The sequence below is a fragment of the Mastigoproctus giganteus genome, chromosome 12 (assembly GCF_048544385.1).
Source record: "Mastigoproctus giganteus isolate SK-2022 chromosome 12, ASM4854438v1, whole genome shotgun sequence".
In the NCBI taxonomy this organism is placed as follows: domain Eukaryota; kingdom Metazoa; phylum Arthropoda; class Arachnida; order Uropygi; family Thelyphonidae; genus Mastigoproctus; species Mastigoproctus giganteus.
This window is the reverse complement of record NC_143586.1, coordinates 6492003-6504458: the sequence shown is the minus strand read 5'-3', so window position 1 is coordinate 6504458 and position 12456 is coordinate 6492003. Positions and strand designations below refer to the sequence as shown.

General features: G+C 36.3%; 1 pseudogene; it reads left to right on the top strand.

Moving 5' to 3' along the window:
• The first annotated feature begins 9720 nt into the window (after positions 1-9720).
• On the top strand, positions 9721-10593 carry LOC150076654 (alkaline ceramidase 2 pseudogene; annotated as a pseudogene).
• The last annotated feature ends 1863 nt before the right edge of the window (positions 10594-12456 follow it).

Below are 12456 nucleotides of genomic sequence, written 5' to 3'. Positions count from 1 at the left end.
AATTTTCTACTGAAGCAATCTACTTAGGTGTCGTTGCTAACACTAAAACACGCATGCGTGCTTGTCATGTACAAAGTTGCTGAAAGACAATCAGGTAAGAGGTTATTACCAAAACATAATTATACGAATTGCTTTATATGCATTTTTTACTCTGCCCACCGAATGAAGAATGCCCATAAAATTTTATGTGGTACCATTAAGGAACAAATGGCATCCGAGAATGATTACATTAAACAACTTTTTTATTGTCATCCTGCAGACTATAAAGGCAGATTGTCTTTCAAATTTAATGTTTCTCGAAATACTGTTTTATGTTGTTACGTTAAAGAAAAATAATAATCTAGTATAAAATTACTGTTTTTAATTTCAAAGCTACTTTGTTCCAGTGAAGAATAATTTGGCTGCTGCTTTTGATTGGTGTTGTAGCCATAATTAAAATTCACCTGCATAAAAAATAATAATAATAATAATACTATTGTGTAGTAAGTACGTTAGAACTGCAGTTTGTCTACTTCTTTACCTATAATAAACAAGTAAACATTAGTTTGAAATTGTACTCTCTGTTAATGCTTGTTTATAAAAAATATTGCTTAACAAATACTTAGAATTAATTTAGAATTCGAAATTCTTAGAATAAATTAGAATTCAAGATTAAATCGAATGAATAAAATAGCTACCGAATATTCCGTACTTATGAAATCATGAAATACATAATTTGAGATAATTAAAAATACTTTAATATAATAAATATTAAAGATTAAAAAAAAGGGTATAATAAAGCAAGGATAATCCCCCTAACATTATGACTTTTATATAAAATATAAAAGTCATAATGTTTACTGAAACTATCACTAGATGGCAGTCTGTCAGCTATAACGTTAATGGTTGTATAATTAATGTTACAATGTTAATTATGTATGTTAATCATGTGCTATCAAGTAATTTTGATAATAGTTCTAAAAGGTGTCAAATAATAGTGGAAATTATATGTTTAATTTATTAAGAAATATTACATTAGATTTTAGTGATATTATATAAACTACGAAAAGTAAAGTTGATAAAATGAAATCAAAGAGATTTACTGTTAAAAAATAGATAGTCAGTTAAGAAAAGGAGGAATTACCTTTATGATGTCTTGTAGAACACTTCTGTGCTGATACTCTGCGTTGTTGAATTAACTATGCAAATAATTTACATGAATTCCTCACGCTCTTAGACAGAATAAATGATCCAATGCACAACGGAATCGGTGGCCCGCGAACCCCAAAATTACATCGAATCACCAACTCAAATCTTTGAGTGCGAGAAGACAATAAATCCATACTTTAAAAACAATTTAAACAATGGATCCATCATTTAAACACTTTAAAAACAAATGTTAAAACATAAAAAACATTAAGAACCACTGAAACATTAAGGAATTAAAAAAATTTTGTTACTTGCTGTTAATTCCTTATTATTTCAGTGGATTCTTGATGTTTTTTATGTTTTAACATTTATTTTTAAAGTGCTTAAAGGATTGACCCATTGGTGAAATTGGTTTCAAAGCATTTAAATTGTTTTTAAAGTATGGACTTATTGTCTTCTCGCACTCAAAGATTTGGGTTGGTGATTCGATGTAATTTTGGGGTCGAGTTTGGAGTCCGCGGGCCACCGATTCCGTGGTGCATTGGATCATTGATTCTGTCTAAGAGTGTGAGGAATTCATTAAAATTATTTGCATAGTTAATTGAACAACGGAGAGTAATTCCTTCTTTTTTTTTTTTTTTTTTAACTAATTGATGTAGAACGTGTTGAGCCATTGCAGCTCTGTCATCTATTAAAAAAAAAAAAAAAAAAAAATAGAGAGAGAGAGAGAATAAAAAGAAAAATCGAAGGGCTTTACTAAATTTATTGGCTATTTCTATCCTCTTCCAGTAGCGCACGGCACTAGAATTTCAAGAATGTGACCACTCACGGATTAAGACACATGTCTTGAAACCTTGGTATCAAGTTGATTGGTAAATGCTTGGGATAATCAAACGTCACTTGAAACGCATTCCGGAGGCTAGCGAAAGCGTCAGCTCTCTCACCAACGTCCTACAGTTCTCGGTGAACTAACTGACAACCTCCTCCGAACATTATTACTGATGTGTTTAGCTGCAGACTTGTAATTTGCACAGCTTCGTTGTAGAGTGACATTTGCCAACTCATACGAAGAAATCTATTTACGCACACTAATACATCAAATTCACTTGTAATCGGCTGTTCGTTGCAAAAGTCCTACCCATCCGTGTGAAAAGAGAAAAACGAAGGAAAATCAATAACAGTGTATTACTTCTGGAGGCATACTTCTTGTCTTGTAAAAGTCCAAGAAAAATAAAAGTTTCCGGTAGGGGGCTTTGTCGTCATGACGAACTAAGGCGTGTTAGTGATCCGAACGATCTTTCAAAAAGCTTACACGATGCAGTGTATATCTGCCCTTTAAATCTTATTTAGCTCTCGGAATCTAAATTTAATTAATTCGTTGATTACGTGATACTTTAATTAGCGGAACTAATCCAAACTCCGCATTATTATCGAGATGTGTATCCTTCGCAATACGCTGCTATTGATTTTATTACTGGGTGACGTTTCAACTAATTTAAAATTCTCGGTTTTATCTCATCTGTTTGCTTTGTTTTATGCTTCCCCGCGAAATGGAATTTTCTTTATTATACACTTCATCTGTTAGAGTACCCGTAATGACACATTTGTGACATTGCTTATCGAAGACTTGGGAGACTGAATATTCTCCTGGGCTCTGCTATCTGTGTATTTTGTTTGCACAGTAGATTTGTGAATAATTCAGAAACTACATTTATTTGTCTGAAGACTTTTCGTCCGGATTTTGCAGTTTGCAGTCATGTATCGAGGTGGACTTTTGTTTGCTATAATCTCGTCGCGAAAGCACTTATCTGCATAATTTATACTCAAATACTCGTTGTTCGCAACTGGTCCTTATTACTCCACCTATTCTAGTAATAGTATACCCTTTTACAACTTTTATTAGTATTGGTAGTGGTAGGCAATGCGAGAAAGCTAGCTTAAACAGCATCAGCCAGAAAGAAAAACAGGAAAAAAAATTCTTGTATCACCTCTTCATCCTCTCTTGTATGGAATTTTTCCTATGCAGCCAGCAATCCGAATTTAGCTTAACAATAAATTAAAATCATTTGCTCAAAGCTACTTAAAGAGTAACGATATCCACAACCACTGATCTCAATTCATAACCTTATTCAGAAAGAAATAGTGCCGCCATCTACTGAATATTTGTAACACTATTTATTATTTCTTACCTTGGCATTTTATGATATTTTTTATCCGAAATATGCCATTTTTGGCTTTATTGGCTTCGAACTTATTTGGATTAATGTATATGGGGAAAACATGCTGGATGATGTTGCATGGAACACCCCTATTGATGAGTTTCGGTTGGTTAGTGAAATTCCTGAGTGGGAGGTACTGGTTCGGATGGTTTCAATATCTTGTTTTTTTGGGAGTGAGATTATAGTGTTGTCCCGGTATTGCACTACTTTAAAAAAATTACATATCCAAAAGGTTAACTGCTTAATTATTGAAATTGATTTAAAAAGTGTGCCAATGGCAAAATGTACACAAACCGTTTTGTAATGTAACGTCATCTCCAGACGGCGTTACATCACAAAACGGGTGTCAGTTCTCTACTTTCAAACAAATGTGGACATGTGTATATGTAAAGGGCGGCTCCTAGAACGTTAGTTCAACTCCGCCTCGTATCTCTGTGAAGAACAGTATCATTACAAATGGGCCAGATATGTGGGTGACATCGGTTTGTGTGTGTTCTGTTGTTCTGTTCTGGCCGCTTGGCTACCCAGAAGCATCAGTCACCTGGACACATGATTCTGGGTACTCGTCCACACCACGGGAAGGTGGGCCAGTCCTTGTAAAGCACGTACTGTCTCAAGAGAGGCTGACCCACCTGATGTTGTCAGAAGGTAGGCCAGGATCCTCTGGGGGTCCATTCCAGAGGGAAAAAAAAAAAAAAAACGATCACCCATGGTGCTGGATATGGAACCGAAATTAATAAAATAAAACATTTATAAAAATAAATAAATAAATAAAAATAAATAAAAAAAAAAAGTAAAATGGAAGAAGGTAGTGGTGCTGCTAAAAAAAAAAAAGCCAAATAAATTAGTAAACAAAAAAAAATTATTATAATAAATAAATGCATAAAAGAAAGTGATGCTACTAAAAAAAAAAAAGAAAAAAGAAAGAAAGCACTTAATTTTTTCTGCAGGTCGATGAAAAATTTCACTTCTTGAGGATTTATTCTGTTGAGATCTGTCGACACTGAACGCCTTTGAAGAAATACGCCTTGAGCGAAAGCCTGAAGAATGAGATATGACTCCGAGCTTTGAAGCAGAGACGACTCCTGTCCTGGTTGAAAATTAGTAAGTGCATGAAAAGGAAGTCTGAGATCATCATACAGGGAGCAATGAAACAAGATGTGATCCCAACTCTCTGGGGATCCACACGAACAGAGGTCTGTTTGTGATAAATTGAACCTAAAAAGACTCTGGTTCATCGATCCATGTCCTGTCAACAGGTAGGACGTGAATATGTCCATGCAGAACCACAATCGAACACGTTTATCGAGGAGAAATGAAACTTGTGGTATAAATTTTCTCGTTGTTGTATCAACGGGAGCTGCATCCCATCGAGACTGCCAGATGTTAACTAACTCGTTCCACAGTCTCCTTCTTTCTCTTTTAGCATCATCTTGAAGGTTGATGGTTATTCCAAGAAATTCGTTCTCAATCTGCTTTTTCAGTCGATATAAAAATCCTCTATAAGTTTCATATTCTTTTAAAGCAGAAGTTGGTGTACCACAGAGCTTATTTCATCGTTGGGTCCCTTGCTATTTTTGATTAATTTCAATGACTTACCTAACTTGGTAATGTTAGTTAAGTCACTTTAGAAAAACAAAATTAAATTCAGCTTGGGTGAAAAATCATAGCTCTCTCAAATTTATCTTTGCAAAATTTATCTAGGACCAACCCTAAAATGTGAAGGGCGGTTAAAAAGTATTTGCCCTCACCTAGAAATATTTGAGTTAGGGATTCGATATATATATATACTGTATATATAAAGTACTACTAAGTCTCATAAGTTAATGTATATTTATTTGTTTTCTTAGTTCCATCTGTTACGGAGCTAGACCCATGAATGCAACGAGAGATGGATGTTGGAGAAGATTGCGGTTTGTATAAGTGCTCGTTCGATCCGTTATAAGATTTCCTCATTTGCAAGGCAAAGAAGCAAAACAAATCCAGGAGGAGAGAAAAGCCGTATATGGGGAGGTTTATCCATCATATCCGTAGCCGAGTGGGCAGTAGCACACGCTCTTTGAGTAGACCGGGGTTCAAGCTCCTGACTGCTCAATACGGTCGATCTGCCAACTCGCACTGGACCAGCGTGGCAGATTATGGTCCATTTCCCTCAGCATGAATTGTTGAGGAGGCTTCCATCCTGCAGTGGGTTGATAATGGCTGCACTTTACTTTTTACTTTATCCATCATATGAGACTGAAAAATTGGAAAAGACAGTTCAAGTGTGTGTGTGTGTGTGTGTGTGTGTGTGTGTGTGTGTGTGTGTGTGTGTGTGTGTGTGTGTGTGTGTGTGTGTGTAAGATGATTTCTGTATTGATTTGCTTTGGAATTATGTTATTATTTTATGTAGCTGCATTTCAAGGCATATACATTTGCTGTTTTTTTGGGTTTTTTTTTTTTTTTTGCCTTTTTATAGCTTAAATTAATAAATAAACAAACAAGGGAGGGGACTGTTTATGAATAGCTGCACCCAGCGCAGAAATACCTTTTTTCTGAAACTCTACTCGCCATTGCAACCGCCCCATCTAGGAAAAATGTATGGATTTAACTTAAAATTTGCATGCATAACTCGAACGTATATATGGGTGTAAACGATTAGCATGATAAGCTGAACGGCGTAGTAGAATTCCCAATAACGTGTCAGTTCCTGCTCTGATATAGGACTGTGAAATTGCTATAACAACTTATGTAAACGTTAGCAGGTAAACAAAACGGAGAGCGAATAACCATCTAAGAGCGTGATATGTTTTAGAAACGCCTAAAACGAGGATATGTACATCCGATGGACTTTCAAAGGTGTCATATTGGGTTTTTCAGATGCTTGATTTTGTGATGTATCTCTGTAGAGAGGCTCCTGAACGTTAGTGCAATAGTGCCATGATTTTCTGTGATGTGTAAAGTATAATGTGTGTTATGTTGAAAGCGTTATTTTTAGCCACTTTGCTACCAAGAAGCAACAATCGCCAGAAAAGCTGCTTCCCAGTACTCTGTAATTACCATGAGGAGGCTGGCACAGCAACTCATAGTCTTATAAAAATAAAACACAATCCTCTACCCTACGGATGGACCTTACCACTGCGGACTCAACCAATGATGCCAGCACGAAAACAAAATAAATAAAATTGTATCAACGACTTAAGCCATATTACACCGTATACAATATGTCTGTAAATTGCATATATCGTGTGGTCGATTTTACCTGTTTTCTGGATGGAAAACTCGCTTTTTCGGGAGAAAAAATCATACCAGCCTCGCCTGAGACCGTTTAACTCAGCCAATTTGCGAAAAAGGCCCATAAAAGTTACTCACCTCATCGACGGAATTCGAATTCGGGTCCTTTCCGCTCTCTATGGTGGAGTACGGCGATTCAAAACTGTGCTACAAGCGAGTGCATAAATAAAATAATAATAAAAATTATATATCTTGCATTATTAAGCCAATCATAAACACAAAAGGAAGGCAGAATAAGAAAAGAGTTAGATGATAAAAATAGAAAAAAATTACCCAGTGACCCCAACAGGCAGTTGGAGAAGTGGTAGTAGGTGACGGGAGAAATGACAACGCTCGAAGACTTCACAGAAGAAGTCCTGAAGTAGCTGGCAGTTCCCTACTGGAGCTTAGAAAAGATGTTTCAATTTCAGAAGCACTGCCACCAATGCTAACGAGAGAGAGAGACACGAAGTTCTTGGTAAGTATGATAGTGATAGATAATGTTCCAATCCTCAGGAATGTCACAAAAAGCGTAGTGATGACTGTACAAAGTTGATATTTACACTTAAATATTATTATTGTACAATTTCCAATTTGTTAAATAGTAATAGTAGTAGTGGCATGTGATTCAACCTTATGCAGCATCAGCCAAAAAAAAAAAAAAAAAAATACAATTCCCTCCAAATGACTGTCCAGTTCCTCCTTAAATATATTTAACCTATCAACTTCACGACGTCAGATGGAAGTTTGTTCCAGCAATTAACCACCCGCTGGCTAAAGGCAAATTTCCGCACATCTATTCTACATCTGTCTTTTCTTAATTTGAATTTATGGCCCCTTAGGTTCGTAATCTCAACAAGTGGAAGAATCCTATCAGAATTCAGCATGCTCAACCCATTCAAGGCCTTATACACCTCAATCAGATCACCGCGCAGGTGCCTAGTCTCCAGCCACTGCAATTTGCAGAACTTAAGCCTCTCTTGGTAAGAGGATCCCGGATCCCATCATTCCCCTCACCAATCTTGTTGCCCTTCTCTGTACACGCTCAAGCAAATCTACATCCTTCCTAAAATGAGGCTTCCAGACCTGTACGCAGTGCTCAAGGCATGGCCTGACCATTACCTTATACAGAGGGACAATCACCTCCTTTTCCCTGCTAGAAAAATTCCTATATATCATTGACAAAACCCCATGACCTGCCCTGGCAGCCTGTCTGCATTGTTCAGAAAACTTCATATCTGACTGCACAATTGCTCCCAGGTCTTTTTCATTTTCTACCACCTTACGTGTAGTACCACACAGTTGGTACGTTCCTCTGATGTTACTTCTACCCATATGCAGTACTTTGCATTTGTCAAGGTTAAACTTCAGTTGCCACTTCTTAGCCCATCTGCCCAAATTATCTAGATCCTGTTGCAGTAGCACACTGCCATGACTGTCATTAACAACCCTGCCAACCTTTGTATCATCTGCAAACTTCGACACTAAGCCTGATATAACTTCATCAATATCAATGATAAAGATACAAAACAACAGAGGACCCAACACCGAACCCTGTGGGACTCCACTAATAACACTAATCCACGAAGAGCAGTATCCATTAATTACCACCCTCTGTCTTCTCCCACTCAACCATCCTTTTATCCATTGTAGCAACTTACCCTTAATACCATTCTGCTCCAATCTGTACAGTAGTCTTCCATGCACAACAGTGTCAAAAGCTTTCCTGAAATCCAAATATATGATATCAAAATTATTTTTTGCATCCAGTTCCTTTGTAACGACATCATAATATCCTACCAAATTTGTCAGACAAGACTTTCCCTTAACAAACCCATGCTGTGTCTGAATTATTGCTGCAGTCTTGTCTAGATGATCTTGCAATGCATCTTTAACCAGTGACTCCATTATTTTACCCGGAACAGAAGTTAAACTAACTGGTTTGTAATTACTCGTGTCGCCCTCAATCCCCCTTTGTGAATTGAGGATACATTTGCACATCTCCAGTCCGTGGGGACCTCCCCTGAGTCCAAGGATGCTCTCATAATTATGGCTAAGGGTTTGCTTAGTTGCTTTGCTACCTCCTTTAATATAACTGGATAGATCCTATCCACCCCAGGTGCCTTTCTTATGTTTAACTTCAACAATTTCTCCTCCACTTTGCTCTCAGTTATTACAAAATCATTAAGCACCCTTCTACAATTTGATAACCTTCTGGCATTTTCAAACCTTAATAACTCCTCATGTGTGAATGTAGATGCAAAATACTCATTCAGTTTGTTTGCTATCTGAGCAGGATCATCAACAGTCGAACCATCGATATCAAGTGGACCAATCAGATTCATTCCCTTCCTTTTAGAGTTTATATAAGTAAAGAAATCCTTGCTGTTTTTCTTAGCATCTTTTTCCAAGGATTTCTCATAATCTGCCTTCACCTGCATAACCTCCTTTGTGACCTGATTACAGACCACGATTAATTCCTTGAATGCTTCCCTCTTAGAATTTACTGTTGGTAACATCGTCAGTTGATCCCACTGTACAGAATTTAAAAACTGTCTGAGACCACTGTAGTCACCTTTACGGAAGCAAAAACCATTTCCTTTACCCCTGATGGTAATTAAATCCCACATCAGTACACTGTGAGATTATTATTATTATTATATATTTAATAATTTGATAAATTGCTATAAATAGTGTATAATATATATTATTAAATATTAAATAGGATATAATATACACTGTATATTTTTAAAAATATGCTTATATATTTCATATTTACAAAAATACGAATATTTAAAATATATATTTATTTATTTATTTTTGTCTTATATTTTTAACAAAATTGATAATATTCAAAAGAGGGCGCTTGCTTCGGAACATGGGAATTAATTGTTGCTTACCGTTATTTACTGTACGTATTTGTTTTTGTTATTCAAAGTTAGGTGTTTTTGTGCAGTAAATATACTTTCGAAAATCGTCTACGTTTTAATAATATTCGAAAGTTCAGTTAAATTATTGGTAGCTGATATGCGCATGTAAACGGAAATGCTATCTCTACGTTTTGGAAAAATGATCGTTTAGAATATATGCTTATTTATGCTTGTGAGTACAGCTTGAGAATATGAATCTATATGATTCTCTTCTTCGTCCTGGTACATCCTCGATAGATTGGTGTGAGCCAAATTATGTAGTTTCGCCAGTAATAGCTGAGTTCGTAAACACAGTGAGTAATATTCTCTTCTGCGTTATTGCACCTCTACAGTTTATCCTCTTCAAACAGTATGCTCAGTCTTTTAATGCAAATGTGTACGTGATTTGGACATTATTTCTCATCATTGGAATTACATCTACATATTTTCATGCCACTCTTAGCCTTCTAGGACAGTTATTAGATGAGCTGGCCATAATATGGCTGATGACAACGTCACTTGGCATGTGGCTGCCTTTATCATGGATTCCATCTTTCTTGAATAAAGACAGGAAATCTTTCAGGCGTACAATGCTTATTTTATGTATTCTTGGATCAGTACTTTCATTTATTTATCCGACCCTAAATGCTTATTTCTTAATGGCGAGTGGCATGCCAATAATAAAGATAATCTACAGAGATGTGTCAGAGTGCAAAATTAAAAGAATACAACGGTTAGGAACACGATGTCTTCTATTATGCATTGCAGCAATATTCAGTTGGATGTTCGATAAATTCTTTTGTGAAATTTGCAAAGAATTAAACTTCGTTTACTTTCATGGCGTGTGGCATGTTTTGATTTCCATTGCAGCATGTGATAGCTGTGTGCTATACGCTTATTTTGATGCTTGCGTTCAAGTTCCTGACATGTTACCAAGACTTAAGTTCTGGCCGACAAATCGAATTGAAGTAGGAGTGCCATATGTTTCCTTTGATCATGACTGCTGTATTTCTGCAAAGATGGGACAGATATATCCATCTATATCACCACCCCAAAGTTCTAGTGTTGTAAAAAAGGCTTTTTAGCAATACAATATTTTTGTTGTCTAGTGTATTTTTTAAATGGCTTGCCTAAAACGAAAATTGTAATAATTAATAATGGACGGAGTTCTCTCTCTCCTGTAGATTTGAAAAACAACTTGTTAATTAGTTAAAATATTTTACGTCTCCATGGTTATCATTTATTGATCAATAATTTATATGCAATATGAAATTTTTAAATTCCTTTTTCAATATTGTGATTTGAATGTCAAATGTATTTTATTGACTTTAAATACATTTTAATGTATTTTGATTACATACTGCATAATTCTTATTAATGAATGAATAAAATTCATGACGTTGTTTCTTTTATATTTACTTATTTAACATTTCTTGCATAAATTGTGTTAATTTTAGGATGACTTTGTATAAATGTTTCATTGAATTTTCCCTCATTAGAGCCATTCAACCAATAAAGCCCATTTGACAGATGTAGAATTCTTATATCAACCTATCACTTTTGATAGGTTTATATTATCACCGTCTTTCCAACTGTATTGGTAGGACGGTTATATCAACACAGTCGGTCCGTGAGGACCTACACTGTACACTCAGTGATCACTGAATTATGACAACCCCCATTCCGCAGAGCCCATCGATCTGTATCAAAACATTTTTGATGTAGTTGAACTTTGATAGGTTGATATAATCACCTTTTTACCAAATGTGTTGGTAGGACTGATAATATCAACATAATAATATCTTTATTGTACAGTTCACCGGTACACGCAGGTACCACGATCATACAATACCCTTCACGGCACCATGCCAGGGGTTAACAAGCGGCAGAGATAACCTCGCCGGGATTATAAAGATTAATTATAGGCAGATTATATTTAAAAAAAAAAAAGTACTCATAGCAGATAACATTGATTTGGAAGGAAAACTAATACAAAAAAAACAAAAATAATACAAATTGTGATAACAAAAGATTTTCTAAAGTCAAGTTTTCTGAGAGTTTCTTGCTCCGCCATAACGATCTGAGATCAGTTGGTAGTTCTGGAGACCACGTGCAGATCTAGGATGAGCCGTCTATACTTTTTATCATCTATGATTTTAAATAAGTCAGCATCCAGGGATTGAACCAGATGGAGCTTCTGATAAGGGAGGAACCGATCTTTCAAATGTAGCCTCGAAGGAAGAGCAAGAAGCTTGGGAGTGGAGCGGAGAGCTGGTTGGGGAATCCGCCAGCACACGGTGTGCTGAGACTCTCCCGGAAATCATTTTTACGGTGAAGATGAGTCTTCTCTCGTGCATTAATGCTGAAAACCTGGTTAAATTCAGCGCTTTGGCCATCGGTGTTGTGCGCTGCTGTGGTGGGAGATGACACTTCCAGGTTGCCCACTTCAGGAGCCAGTATTCAGCGGCTTTTAATGGTTTAATTGTGGTGTCTGCAGCTGAGCCCCACAACTCTACTCCATACAGTACACCTCTGATAATCAGCATCCTGATATACATTTTTATCAGGTTTATGTTATGAATGTGTAGCAAGTGCTGCTTGTCAACCCACCGTTTCTTGTTGAATTTAGCACAGAATTCTTCTATATGATGATGGAATCGTAATTTTCTGTCGAAGATTACACCCAGATATCTTTGCTTTTCAACGCAGGGGATAGGGACTCCGTCAATCGCAGGCTGAATTATAGTTGGTATCGGTTTAAGAGAGAATACCATGATGGCAGATTTCTCAGGGTTCACTTGCAGGTCAAAATTCGTGAGGTACTGCTGTACTTCTGATAAGGTCTTGTTGATGGTTACTGTGGCGTTTTTTGCTTCATCGGTCGAATTTATTTTTGTGAAGATCTTTAAATCATCTGCATATGATATCATATCTGTTCTATTGTGTAT